The 15,235-nt window shown below is 51.3% G+C and overlaps 1 protein-coding gene across 1 annotated transcript in view; it reads right to left on the bottom strand.

Annotated features, from left to right (window-relative positions):
- The window catches only part of LOC138489270 (zinc finger protein 268-like), a 413,111-nt gene extending 400,593 nt beyond the window's left edge, over positions 1 to 12,518 (bottom strand). The window contains exon 1 of the mRNA XM_069616966.1: positions 12,385 to 12,518. The gene's annotated coding sequence lies outside the window, so the exon portion shown is untranslated. The remainder of the gene's footprint in view (positions 1 to 12,384) is intronic.
- Between the last annotated feature and the right edge of the window lie 2,717 nt (positions 12,519 to 15,235).

Below are 15,235 nucleotides of genomic sequence, written 5' to 3'. Positions count from 1 at the left end.
CAAAACCGGAACGGTTGGGTCTATGGACTTTATGACAGAACTATCCCTGTCACATAAGAATACTGGCATCCTGGGTAGTAGCTTGACAGTATGTTTGAAAATGGGACATTTTTCATTCCACTCACAGTGCTTATCTTTGACAAAAAATGTAGCCGTCTATTGTCCACCTCCTAAGTCGTGTAAGGGTGCCGAAGGAGAGCCATGAGACACAGGTGGCATTTTTGTTTTGGGTTATACACTTATTTCTCTTAATGAAAGAGAAAAGGGGGTTGAGGAAAGCCCTAACTGTCCCTAGCTAAGAGGGGTTGCCATGCCTCAACAAAAGAATACTATAGACCCGGTCAAGATGTCCGTCAAAGCATGTCCACTATCTAAACCTATTTCCATCCCTTACACTTTCGATTTAAACTAAAGGAAAAGTGGGCGTCTTAATTCCAGGAGGAGGCCTCTCACGTTCTGGATGCCGATACCCAAGTGCAGTTCTTCTGCAAAAGAATGTATATAGTACATTGTTCACTAGTTCATCCAACTTAAAGATAACCCAGTTCCCCGCTCTCCTGGGGGAACCTCGTCCTGGGTTCCTGGTTCCACTTGTTCTCAAAATAACGTTCCTTAACAATCCTCTGGAGAATTCCTCTACCCCAGTTTGTAGCACACAAAAAAAAAAGATTTTTTTTAAAAAAGATCCTTCCGAGTCTCTTGTCAGGTCTGGTTCACTAACCTGCCAGACCTCACCGTAGACTTTTCCAACAGTGTATCAAGTCTGGTTTACTCGCCTGCCAGACTTGATTTCCACAACCTTCAGCTTCAAAGATCTTAGTGTTTTGGGCACCAGCCCGTTGGTTATATTTCTTCTTGTATTCTGGTGTGTCCTCGACCCTTAAGCTTTCCATGGTGGGCTTTGCCCGCTTTCATCTGGGCCCCAGGCTTGGTGGGATCCTTGTTTCTTCATTACCCAGTGTCTACTTGGACAGATCTGGTGTACTCACTTGCCTGGTACCGCCCAGGTGCACTTGCAATGTTCATATCTGATGGTATGCCTCTTCTCCTATTTCCATGTGTCCCTCAGAGCGTGTTTATCTGCTTCTCACAGTTCGTATTATATTGGCGATTCTCTTTCTCACCCCCTTGTGCTCTTCGAATGTTCTTATCTATTTGTCTGCTTCCTTATTCATCTACTTTTAATACTCTTTATAAAGTTGGCAAATTTCATATTATATTCGCTCAGGATCTCTTCATCCTCTTGGGCCTTTCAGGATGTTTTCATGAGCTTCTCCCTTAGTGCCCCCGTGACGTGTCCGGCCGTTTCCTTAGATTTGGGAACTCTTGTGGCGGTCTCTTCAGGAGTTGGAACAAAGCTTCTCCGCTCCTGCCGTGCTTGGTGTGCTCCTTTTCGTGGCTCCACACCTCCAGTGACTCTCTCTCGCCTTCGGCTGCCTGTGTCGCTGTTCTTGGTCGGTCTTTGCTGGTCTGGCTTCCCGCGTCTCTGCCACTGATCAGGTCCGCCTTGCTAAGACCACTCAGGTACCTGTGGCAGTCTGCCTCCCGGTCTCTAGTCTTCGGGTTCCTCTGTACGGGACAAGTGGCTCCTTCCCTCCTTCTCCAGGGCTGGTAACTTGACCACAGAAAGACTCCTTCCCTTTTTATGAAAAGTACCATGTGTATTGGTTCCATGGTGGGCCTTCACCTCCTTGCTTCATCTTCCTCGTCAGTGATATTTTATATCAGGCTTGTGTGAGTCTCCCGCCTCGTCCCAGTCCTGTTAGGTGTCCTCTGCTAAATCATAACACATAGTGGTGTGGGGGTTAAGAATGGGGGGGGGACACAAAAGGGGTGAATGATTACTGCGTTCTCCCAGGGACATTGTCACCAATCCCATTAAGGGGTTCCCTCCCCATGAGATCCACCCACTGTGTACCATCGCCAGGGGGACTATTGGGTAGCAGCATCGCCACCCTGGCCTCATGGAAAGGGGCTCCCCCCCATGGAAGCAGTGACGATACCCTGGGACTCGTCACAGTAGCCTAACAGAGTGGCATTGTACTGCTGAGCGTCGGTTCACAGCTAAATTGTGGAATGCTCTTGCTGAGAAACTAGTCTTCCAGTTGCATAACTCCATTACTTTCCACCCATAATCTGATGGACAAACAGAACACGTAAACCAGGTGGAAGAACAGTTTCTCCATTGCGTTATATCCCAAGTACAAGACAACTTGAGCAAATTCCTTCCACAAGCTGAATTTATTAGGAAAAACCACCATCACATGTCTACTGCTGTGCCCCTGTTCTAATGGCGGACAGGTCGTCACCCCCACCTGTTCCCTGATCAGCCGCGCAGACAGTCCTGTTCCTGCAGCACCAGATGGACTCCAAATAGATGGACTCCATATACTGCAGCTCAGCACACACTACAGCAAGCCCTGTTATATACTGAGACGTTTGGCTAATGCAGCAGGCTAAAGACACTTATAGCATGCCACCCATGACCAACTCCTGCCTATGCAGTCCATGATTATGTTTGCCTAGCAACAAGAAACATTCAGATCCTGTAATGTTATCGCAAGCTCAAACCCTGCTTGGTCTGTTCTTTTACAAATGTCAACCTTATTCCCTCAGTAGCTGCCAAACCACAACTTCACAACCAACGATACATACACCTGGTCTTCCGCGCGTCCCTCTTAAGCACGCTTACCCTGCACATCGGCATGCTTGCTCAGGTGACATTGGCTCTCAGGAGCACCAGAATCAGGAGTGGCATCAGCCTGTTCTTGATTCCTGCAGGTGAGGGCACAGGGACAAATATCTACTCCAGTGGAAATGTATAGGGCCCCAAAAGGTGCACTTGGGAACCTGCTCTTCTGTTGCCTTTCTGCACCTCTATTGGCTATCCCGACAGTTCATTTCCATAAATTCGATATGCACAGTCCTTTGGGCTGTACTATCAAGAATAAGCAAAGGTCACGGCACACCTTGGAGGGATTGCAAAGGTTAACTATGTCTGAGGGTTGTTTCACTTGTGTACGAGCGCCATACAAATAAAATAACAATATCACTATCAAAAGGTATCTCACAGCAGCCTTTCTAGAGCTGGCTCTGTGCCCACGCCCTTCGCCCCACAGCATCATTCATCATTGGCATCCCGTTAGTCTCTGCCTGCCGTGATCCCAGTGAAAGACCCCATCTGCCTGTGCATCTTCTCAAAGTGCACCCCTGCCGCTGCCTTCAGCACTTTCCTCTTGCTGCACAGGCCAGTTTGCACCTAATAGGACAGTCATTCTTTAATCAGTGTGATTAATTTCCAGACCATCCGTCTTGGTGAGTCGGGGGGCTGCGAGGAGCCTGAGCTCATGGGCGAGTTGGGAGGCCCTAGGCAAGTACTAACGGTTCCTTATCTCTCCCCAGCCCCACTGGTTTCACTGCGCTGCTGCTGCCCCAACACTTGTGGCCTCCATGCCTCACACTCAAGGTAAGATGCCCACCTCTGCCCTGCTGAGACAGCCCTGGCCCTCCTGGCTTTCTGACACACTACATTATCTCTTGCATGAATATGTGGAAGCTGAGAGTGGCAGTGCCACCTGGCATCAGCTCCAGTGTAGTATTGGTGAGTCAAAGCAACACAGAGAGGTGCAAAGCAAGGAGAGGAGGCAGTAAGGTGTTTATGAACAGGCAATGGAAAAAGATAATAATGAGACTGGGGTTCTGGTCGTGCGAGTGTATGTGTCAGAGTGCTGATCAGAAGAGAGGTGATAGACCCATTGGTAAAGCCGAGCATTTTCTGGGACAGACGATTCTCGTACATTGCCGAGTGGTATTAGAGACAGGGCATGGCTGTGTGATGGCCACCAGATGCTCTCAAGTGTGCCCTGAAGTATGGACATTCTTTACCAGATCATTATTAGAAAATATTCATCTTTAACAATAAGGAGATTCTGGGATTGCCATATTGTCTGTCAGGAGTGCCAGCGTGAAGATTTGCCTGTGCATAGGTGACTCAGTGGGGTACAAAAGGTGAGAAGGGAGCAGAGAAAAACTGGATCCTTCCAGGTCTATACTAAGTACATCACAGTGCTGCATTGCAGAGATGTGTGGCTAGTAGCTTGCAGTTTCAGGCTTTGCACACAGCTGGAAAAAAGGAAAACATGCCTCATTCCACCAGTAGCACAGAGGACGCTGCAGTGAACCTCAGCAGTTGTGGAACAACAGGATTGGACATTGTGTTCCCTACCGAAACCAAAGTAGCAGAAAGCAAACTCTCTTATACAGAACACAATGCAAAATGACCGGAGATGATGTTTGCTGACTTTGAAACTCTTGCTACAAAATGCAAAACCGCATCCTTTTCTATACTGGGCATCGCAGGGCCTGGTAGAAAGTGTTAAGTGGCATGCACCATGTTGGCAGAAAGGGTGGAGATGAGGATTGTATCATGCCATGCCTTCATTCAGCAGGACTGGGACTGCGGCAATTCTGGAAGCCTTTACACTTTTAAAGACACGTTTGAAGCATTAAAATCAGAAGGAGAGACTAAAACTTCGAGTGACACAGCGTGAAGGTATCTGCCATTAACATAAGAGAAACACAGAGTCCTGAAAACAGTTCCAAAGAGAATCCTTGAGGAAAGCAAACTCCCGTGGGAGAGAGAGCCAGGAAAAAACAGCAGCAGGAGGACGACATAGGAAAGTAACTTTGTGCAACTAAAGGAAAAGCTGAAAAGTAACTTAGACGTGTAAAAACATAAAAGAACCAACACAATCAAAATAAATACACAAAAGAGTGGAAAGTAGACAAATGAACTCATCTTAGAAAATAATAAACAGAGATGATTTAAACCAATCAACAGAGAAACTGGAACGACTTCAAAACAATATGGAGGAGATTCGCAGGCCTACAATTACGCGTAGGCCAGAAAAAACCTCTACACCATCCAGTGCTCTAGATAAGACTCCAAAGTGGGAGTAGCTTACTCACCATTTTTTAAATTTGAGAGTAAAATGATCTTATGGGGAGGAAAAAAAGTATTTAATTAGCAAATAAAAATATATTTTACCAACTGGAAAACAGAAATGTTTTGCAATTAATGCTGCTTTGCATCTAGTTATTCACGCATAATAAAGGCTATAGGTTCGCCTCTTCATATCAGCAGTAATAATGACAGTTCCTTCTTGTGGTACCACGTGCACTAATTTTCTAAACACATCCATAGGCCCTCATTAGGACCCTGGCGGTAAGGGGTTTACGCCAGCGTTAGCTGCGCCGACCCCTTACCGCCAACTACGAGTTCCCAAAGCGCCATGGTCACTTCTACGCCCGCTTTTTGCGGGCGTAAAAATCCATGGCGCTATGGGACCTTGGTGTTAATTACGCCACCGTAATGTACGGTGGCGTAATTAACGCCTTCCCCACTCCCATTGAGCCCTATGGGGCCGAAATGGGAATGGGGAAGGGTAAATGGGTCAATGGGGACTTACCGCCCCGCCAACCTCGGAATGGGGCGGTAAGTCCGCCATCCGCCATGGCGTAAACGGACTTTACGCCATGGCGGAAAAGTCCGTCGATGGCGGAAAAAATCCGCCAGGGTCGTAATGAGGGCCATAGAGATGTGTGGAGGAAAGCAGAGGGACAAGCTCCTAAATGCTGGTTTACTATATTTGGTTGAGGGTATTTTTATTCCCTATTTTTAGGGAGTAAAAGAGCCATGTAGAACCCTTATCTGCAGGGTTGCTACCACCAAAGGTGTTTTTCTCCTGATGGACTCACACAGTGAACATCTTAACGGGAAGCAGATAGTCTCCCGGCAATGAGCAAGGCAGGCAGTAGAAAACCCACTTTCAGGGAACTGCAGAATTTGGGGGCAAGGAACGCCATCAACTGTGCCAAAGTGTGGAAGCAAAGGAGGAACTAGATAATCTCACCTGGAGCTGATCCCACAAAGTCAACACGTTCCATTCTGCTTTCTAGTCGAGACCCCCCCCCTACGCAATATACACAACTCGTAGTACCATCACTGGTGAGGCATGGTTGTAACCCAACAGAAAGGTAAATAACTGATGTACTGTCATGTTTGATAGGCAAGGGGTGTACCATGATTCTGCAAGGAGAACAATTAATTTTACCCCCCGCCCTCCGTTAGTGAATATGGTACACTAATGTTGGGCATGGAGAATGCTTGCATAAACGGTGGCTTTCAACCTGTCACTGTGATAAAATGACTACTGCTCTGCAATAGGACGGGGATAAGTATTGGCTGGACCCCCTACTCAGCCCCACACTACTCCTAAACCAGCAGTGATCCCAATCATGAGGGGAAACAGGCGCAGCCGAAACCTCCTTCACCTCTTCTCATAGCACAGGCCGAGGGCAGACTATGGGGCTCATTACGAGTTGGAGGTATATGATAAAAGTGGCGGTAACAGAATTACCATCATTTTTACCACACAGCCGAATTAGGGTTTGGTGCCAATTTGACTGGTGGAATTACTGCCAAGATACTAAACAGTATTTCTGGTGCCTCGCAAGTTGAAACACTGGTGGGAACGGATGGTAATTCTGCCAAAAACACAGTGCAGTTACCTGCACCAAAAGGTGGAGGTAAATGCATTCAGGTAATGCAAATCAAGTCACAGGTGCACCCAATCCACTTTGAAAGACTACAAAAGGCCTGCACCTGATCCAAACATACTTCCCAGCACCATGCAGCCACTAGCTGTCGCTCACTGGGACATGCAGCACCTCCTGCTCCACATTGAGGTGCAGCAGCAGAACAGCGGCACATGTCACATGGCGCAGAGAGGAGAAGACACCATGCAGGTAGAACACCCATTACCCGGGGCCATGCCCTCTCCCTGGGCAGTGACTGATGCACAGCTCATTACCCTTTACCGGCTGAACAGGGAGACGATAACAGAGGTTCTATCTATGTTCTATGAGAAATCCAGAGCAGGATCAATATCAGGACTGCCCTACCCACGCTGCTGAAGCCTGTGTTAGTGCTACATTTTCTAGCCAGTGGCACCTTACAGCACACGGTGGGCATGCTGCATGGCATGGCCCAGCCCACTTTTTCTGTTGTGCTTATGCAGGTGCTGAAGGCATTCCTGTGCAATGCATCCCGGAACATCTCCCTGCCCACTATCCTGGCACAGATTCATGCCACAAGGACTGTTTCTACGCAGCAGCACAGATGCCAAATATAATTGCTGCGCTAGACTGCACCCATGTGGCATTGGCTGCCCCCCAGCGATGCGAAGAGGCATACCGGAAATAAGGGCACTTTCACTCCAAGAATGTGCAGGTCACTTGCAACGCAGAGTTGACTAGAACACACTGCTGTGCCCACTTTCCCAGATCCACACACGTCGCCATGGTCCCGCTTAATAGCATCCTACCTGCATACAAGGAGAGCCACAGAGGATAATGGACATGGATGCTTGGTGAGTACAAGTGCCATCACACAATACAATCTCGCTGCACAAATGTACTGCTATGTGAAGGGGCGGGGGGGCACATTACCACTAGTGATGAATGCAAACCCTGTCAAGGTCCTGTACATGCCGGACCTGCCCTCTCACACCGCACAACACATCCACAATCCCACAGGAGTATGCCTAGCAGGACTATGCATTAGTATGTCAGCAATGCATACCACCCCAACAATTAACTGATACACTAAGCAATGACTCCAGTGCATAGGGCGGGCACGCATACCTACAGAGCCAATGCAACAGTACAACACTGTACAGTGGTGGCATGTACACTGCAAACAATGCCTGTGAATCCATTGCAGCAAAGATTGTGAAACCACAAACATTCATTAGAACGACCAACCCCTCTCCCCCGCCCCCAGCAGAGCACATGCTTGACAGCACAGAACAGGGTCAACACAGACAGCATGCACATTTGATATCCCATCACAGGCCATGTGTGGCACACCTGATGGTTGTGAGCTGTGTGCACAGGGTATCTCAAAGTGACAATGCATATGTACCCCGTAGTACACCACACTTCATGTAATTATTGGAAAGAATTTTGTACAAATGCACGATAACTGCATCGAGAGGGTGTCCATCAACAAGACATGTAACATGCCACACATCCTCAATGCACTGTGACTCGGGTTATCCACAGCTCCCATGGCTGATGACACCTGTGCACAATCCACATACACCACACGAGGCGACCTACAACGAGGCACATGTCAGGACCAGACTCTGCATGGAGCGGACCTTTGGCCTGCTGAAAAGCACGTTTCCGGTGCCTGGACCGTACCGGAGGTGCCCTGGTGCACAGGCCAGAGAAGGTTGACAGGTATTTGTTGCCTGTGCCATGCTGCACAAGATGTGCCCCAGGCGAGATACCCCCGTCCCCTGATCTGGGCATGCCTCCCCAGCAGGCAATGATGGACTCTCTACAGATGCAGTGCAGCCTCACAGTGAGAGTACGGATGCCATGGACGGACGTCTTGTGCGCAGGACCTAATAGAAAGTGTTTCCAATCACATCACTTTTCACTTGCATCACACTTTTGTAAATATGCCCCTTTATAATATATCACCTTCACACAAATAAACATTGTCTGCATTTCTTAAAGTGAACCCATATTTTATTGTGAACTGTGGTGAGCATCCATCCACAAGCCCTCCTCTTACACCTCCCTAATCCCCAACACCCCTATCCACCCACCTCTGCAATCCCCAACAGCCCTTCCACCCACCACTGCAATCCCCAACAGCCCTTCCACCCACCTCACTTGTGCCCAGTGAAATAATGCTATGTATCTACATGTTATTTATGTGGCCTCTTGCCCTTGCAACCCTCGGGTCTGGCGCGCATTACAAATATTAAAACAAACTAACACAACACATAGACACCATGAGCACTATTATGGCTACGCCCCCCTACCTATGTCACAGCAGGAGCCAAGGCAGACTCTCCGAGTACCTGGGGGCTTGCCTTTAATCTAATCTGGTCTAGACCTCTGCTCAGAAAGATGCCTTCAAAAGTACACAAACAAGGTGAGCGTATTTTACTATGGTTTGTGTACTTTTCAAGCCATGAAATAAAGGGCACCATTGTTCACCTATTATTTCGAACATTTCCTTTAATCAGAGTTGAACTGGAAACTCTAACCCCTCTAAACTCCGCCTCCTCGGAACTCCGCCCCTGCTCCAAACTCCACCCCCACCCCGTTCCTTGTGGGGTTCCCCTTCACATGTTCTCCATTTCCACCACTGGTCCAATGTATGTTTGTGGCCAGTCAGGTTTTTTTAAGTATATGGTCACCCAATTTTATGCCCCTGCTGCCAATCGCGCATCTCGGCCTGACCCCCCAACTTTTCAGATAATCCCTTTAAAGTCCACCACTGCTCCTGGGCTCCTTGCCTCCTGCATCCACCTCTTTCCACCCCTGCTCCTGGGCTCATCGAGTCCTGCATCCGCCTCTTTCCACCCCTGCTCCTGGGCTCCTCGACTCCTACATCCGCCTCTTTCCACCCCTGCTCCTAGGCTCCTCACCTCCTGCAGCCACCTCTTACAGCCCCGCTCCTGGGCTCCTGCATCCACCTCTTCCCACCCCTGCTCCTGGGCTCCTCACCTCCTGCAGCCACCTCTTACAGCCCCTGCTCCTCGACTCCTGCACCCACCTCTTTACACCCCTGCTCCTGGATCCACATCTTCCCACCCCTGCTCCAGGGCTCCTGCATCCGCCTGTTTCCACCCCTGCTCCTGGGCTCCTCGCCTCCTGCACCCACCTCTTCCCACCCCTGCTCCTGGGCTCCTCGACTCCTGCATCCACCTCTTTCCACCCCTGCTCCTGGGCTGCTCGACTCCTGCATCCACCTCTTCCCACCCCTGCTCCTGGGCTCCTCGACTCCTGCATCCCACCTCTTTCCACCCCTGCTCCTGGGCTCCTCGACTCCTACATCCACCTCTTCCCTCCCCTGCTCCTGGGCTCCTCGACTCCTGTATCCACCTCTTTCCACCCCTGCTCCTGGGCTCCTCGCCTCCTGCATCCACCTCTTCCCACCCCTGCTCCTGGGCTCCTGCATCCACCTCTTTCCACCTCTGCTCCTGGGCTCCTGGACTCCTCCAGCCACCTCTTTCCACCCCTGCTCCTGGGCTCCTGCATCCCCCTCTGCTCCTGGGCTCCTCGACTCCTGCATCCACCTCTTTCCACCCCTGCTCCTGGGCTCCTCGCCTCCTGCATCCACCTCTTTACACCCCTGCTCCTGGGCTCCTGCATCCACCTCTTCCCACCCCCGCTCCTGGGCTCCTCGACTCCTGCATCCCCCTCTTTACACACCTGCTCCTGGATCCACATCTTTCCACCCCTGCTCCTGGACTCCTGCAGCCACCTCTTTCCACCCCTGCTCCTGGGCTCCTGCATCCACCTCTTCCCACCCCTGCTCCTGGGCCTCTGCATCCACCTCTTCCCACCCCTGCTCCTGGGCCTCTGCACCCTCCTCTTCCCACCCCTGCTCCTGGGCTCCTCGACTCCTGCATCCACCTCTTTCCACCCCTGCTCTTGGGCTCCTGCATCCACCTCTTTCCACCCCTGCTCCTGGGCTCCTGGACTCCTGCAGCCACCTCTTTCCACCCCTCCTCCTGGGCTCCTCGACTCCTGCTGCCACCTCTTTCCACCCCTGCTCTTGGGCTCCTGCATCCACCTCTTTCCACCCCTGCTCCTGGGCTCCTGGACTCCTGCAGCCACCTCTTTCCACCCCTCCTCCTGGGCTCCTCGACTCCTGCTGCCACCTCTTTCCACCTCTGCTCCTGGGCTCCTGGACTCCTGCAGCCACCTCTTTCCACCCCTGCTCCTGGGCTCCTCAACTCCTGCATCCACCTCTTTCCACCCCTGCTCCTGGGCTCCTGCATCCCCCTCTTTCCACCCCTGCTCCTGGGCTCCTCGACTCCTGCATCCACCTCTTTCCACCCCTGCTCCTGGGCTCCTCGCCTCCTGCATCCACCTCTTTACACCCCTGCTCCTGGGCTCCTGCATCCACCTCTTCCCACCCCCGCTCCTGGGCTCCTCGACTCCTGCATCCCCCTCTTTACACACCTGCTCCTGGATCCACATCTTTCCACCCCTGCTCCTGGACTCCTGCAGCCACCTCTTTCCACCCCTGCTCCTGGGCTCCTGCATCCACCTCTTCCCACCCCTGCTCCTGGGCCTCTGCATCCACCTCTTCCCACCCCTGCTCCTGGGCCTCTGCACCCTCCTCTTCCCACCCCTGCTCCTGGGCTCCTCGACTCCTGCATCCACCTCTTTCCACCCCTGCTCTTGGGCTCCTGCATCCACCTCTTTCCACCCCTGCTCCTGGGCTCCTGGACTCCTGCAGCCACCTCTTTCCACCCCTCCTCCTGGGCTCCTCGACTCCTGCTGCCACCTCTTTCCACCCCTGCTCTTGGGCTCCTGCATCCACCTCTTTCCACCCCTGCTCCTGGGCTCCTGGACTCCTGCAGCCACCTCTTTCCACCCCTGCTCCTGGGCTCCTCAACTCCTGCATCCACCTCTTTCCACCCCTGCTCCTGGGCTCCTGCATCCCCCTCTTTCCACCCCTGCTCCTGGGCTCCTCGACTCCTGCACCCACCTCTTCCCACCCCTGCATCTTAGGCTCCTCGACTCCTGCAGCCACCTCTTTCCACCCCTGCTCCTGGGCTCCTGCATCTACCTCTTTCCACCCCTGCTCCTGGGCTCCTCGACTCCTGCATCCACCTCTTCCCACCCCTGCTCCTGGGCTCCTCGCCTCCTGCAGCCACCTCTTCCCACCCCTGCTCCTGGGCTCCTGCATCCACCGCTTTCCACTCCTGCTCCTGGGCTCCTCGACTCCTGCATCCACCTCTTTCCACCCCTGCTCCTGGGCTCCTCGACTCCTGCATCCACCTCTTTCCACCCCTGCTCCTGGACTCCTCACCTCCTGCAGCCACATCTTTCCACCCCTGCTCCTGCATCCACCTCTTTCCATGCCTGCTCCTGGGCTCCTCGACTCCTGGATCCCCCTCTTCCCACCACTGCCCCTGGGCTCCTTGACTCCTGCATCCACCTCTTACCACCCCTGCTCCTGGGCTCCTCGACTCTTGCATCCACCTCTTACCACCCCTGCTCCTGGGATCCTTGACTCCTGCATCCGCCTCTTCCCACCCCTGCTCCTGGGCTCCTCGCCTCCTGCAGCCACCTCTTTCCACCCCTGCTCCTGGACTCCTCACCTCCTGCAGCCACATCTTTCCACCCCTGCTCCTGGGCTCCTGCAGCCTCCTCTTCCCGCTCCTGCTCCTGGGCACCTGGACTCCTGCACCCACCTCTTTATGTTCCTGAGACCTTGAGGCACAAATATAAATGGCAACGTGCTGAATCACAGCGCAGCAAAGCATAGAACGTGCAATGTCTCACCATGGGCGCAATCTCCGGGCTAATCCTTTGATCTATATCTCAGGACATGGAAGATAAGGGAGTCCACGCGCTGCCTGAGCTGGGGCCCCGCCCTCGCTATAAGGTTGCTGGCTCACAGCATCTCTTGGAGATTAGTGTCTCGCTGTATGCGCATGTGCAGTAGATATGAAGGTTTCTACCCCTGCTCTCTGCGCATGCGTAGTTTTCCTGCAGCCTCCTCTTCCCGCTCCTGCTCCTGGGCACCTGGACTCCTGCACCCACCTCTTTATGTTCCTGAGACCTTGAGGCACAAATATAAATGGCAACGTGCTGAATCACAGCGCAGCAAAGCATAGAACGTGCAATGTCTCACCATGGGCGCAATCTCCGGGCTAATCCTTTGATCTATATCTCAGGACATGGAAGATAAGGGAGTCCACGCGCTGCCTGAGCTGGGGCCCCGCCCTCGCTATAAGGTTGCTGGCTCACAGCATCTCTTGGAGATTAGTGTCTCGCTGTATGCGCATGTGCAGTAGATATGAAGGTTTCTACCCCTGCTCTCTGCGCATGCGTAGTAGATACACATACTTTCCCTGTCTGCATTAAATACATTGCTGACGTCTCGTACGTGTCTCAGACCACACGCCCAGGCAGTGTCCAGGATCAGCACTGGTTGTGATGGCCGGGGTAGTTTGTTTATTTATTTATTTACTATGCGGCGCAAAACCCAGAGGTAACAGGGCGCAACAGAGGGCAGGAAGATAAGGTTACATAAAAACTTAGAATACTTGCCAACATTCTGTGACCAAAAACATGTAGGATTTTTCAAGTTTCAAAAATAATAATTCCCATAACAATATCATCACAGGGAAATACAAAACATGCAAACAGCACAACATGGAACGATGTTGGAAATGTTAAAAATGTATAATTGTGAATGGTAACTTAACACCAAATTTTCAGCAGATGCTGTGTGATGGTGTTACACTCTGCCACTTGCTTTCACTGGTGGTTCACCTAAGAGTTGACCCGGCAAGAGTGCTGGACAGAGTCAAGTAGCGGTCAGTTCAGTGGATTGGTCAGAGTCCAATCAAAGTAATCACCTACCAGTCCACTGTACAGACATACTAAGTAATGTGATGCATGCTTTGTCCTGAAGCCTGCCTTAGAGTCACATAAATGACCTGCCACTGTAAAAAGCATTAGGATCTGTCACTGAAATCTGTAGGCGGTAGGACTGCTTAAAAAGCAGTAGCCTACTGCCTAAATCTGTAGGGTTGGCAAGTATGACTTAGTTACAAGATAGGCACATATTTACATATATACACACAGTTAATTACATTTCGGGCGGTCAGTTTAAGGGATATACATATATACATTCAAGTTGGCTGTGGTCTGTTAGTATGAAGGTGCGCAGGGATCATTGGAATGTAACCAGGTGAGAATGTTTCGCCTGAAGCTGTGGTAGGATTGATCTGCTCTGGTGTTGAGTGGGAGGGCGTTCCAGTGTTGGGCTGCCATGACAGGGAAACTACTGCCGCCCGTTTTCTTTTGTCTGAATTTGGGTACCTGAAGGCAGTAGGAGTTAATCGTTCTGGTGAGGCGGGTGGAGGTCTTTTTTTACTATTCTGGCAGCAAGATAGGAGGGGGCTGCGTTGTTTAAACATTTGAAAGTAAGTGATGCTGTTTTGAGCGAGATGCGGTCGTAGATTTTGAACCATTTGTGTTCTCTTCATTTGTTAGAGATGTGTTCCTTAGAGGGTAGGTTGAGGGCTGTTCTGAGAGCATTATTTTGCAGAGTTTGGAGTCTGTTGATTATGTGTTTGTTGGATCCTAGGTAAATGGCGTTACAATAATCAAGTCTGGAGTGTATTAGCGATGATGATGCAGCTAGCTTGGGAGAGGAATGCTCTATGTGCTCTGATTAGCTTGCACGTGTATGCGGTGGAGGATGCTAGTGAGTTTACTTGTTTATTTAGTGACAAGGCTGAGTCTAGGTGTCATGATGCCCGCTCCCGGGGAGCCGGTTCAAGCCCGGCGTCACCGAAAGTGAACATCCAGTCCCCAAGGAAGGACCCAGCAACCCCATATAGGGGCCCTTTGGACAGTGTCCTGGCGCCTATGGCGCCAGGCTCATGAAAGACATCAGTCCTGGCGCCATAGGCGCCAGGCTCATTATGGGAATGCTTGGGTACACTTACCTGATGCAGACCATGCTGCAGGATCCCTGCCTCCTTGTGGCCTGAAAGGAACTACTTTATCTGTGGGACTAATTTACCATCCGGGTATGGTCGGGGAAGGTTACATACCTGATTGGAGGAAGGATACATACCTGGAACTTCTTCCAAGGCTATTTAAACCCCACCCGAACAGCCACACGTGCTTCGCGTTGTTCTGCATCTAGCAGCTGGACACTCACCGTGTCTGCTCCTGCATCCTGACTTCTGCCACGCCTGCCAGCATCCTGGATCACCTGCAAAGGAAGAGAAGAAGAGAACAGAAGAAGGAAAAGTCCTTACCTGCTAAATCCGCATCCCGGAGACATCTCACCGACAATCCTGAAAAGGAAGACTTTAATTTAAAAGCTCATTGCGTCGATCGCTGCAGCGCCGCATTCCACTCACCTTTACAGGGCACCTCCATGTTCAGCAGCGATCATCCGGATTCGCAGTCACGCCCCAGCGCCTAGGGAGAAAAAGACCAGAACAAAAGGTGAGAGAGAGAAGAGAATAAGGAAAGCTACATCTCCATTTAAGACTTACCTGTTGATTCATTCCCTCTTCATTTCGGGTCCGCGCCGCATCCTGGCATTTCCGGACCCCGGCCCCTAAGCGGAAAAAAAGACATCAGCGTTAATGAGCGAATGAAAAGA

Source organism: Ambystoma mexicanum, chromosome 9, assembly GCF_040938575.1.
Source record: "Ambystoma mexicanum isolate Mex_15411 chromosome 9, UKY_AmexF1_1, whole genome shotgun sequence".
Taxonomy (NCBI): domain Eukaryota; kingdom Metazoa; phylum Chordata; class Amphibia; order Caudata; family Ambystomatidae; genus Ambystoma; species Ambystoma mexicanum.
Note: the sequence above shows the minus strand (reverse complement) of the source record. Positions and strands in the feature narration are given on the sequence as shown.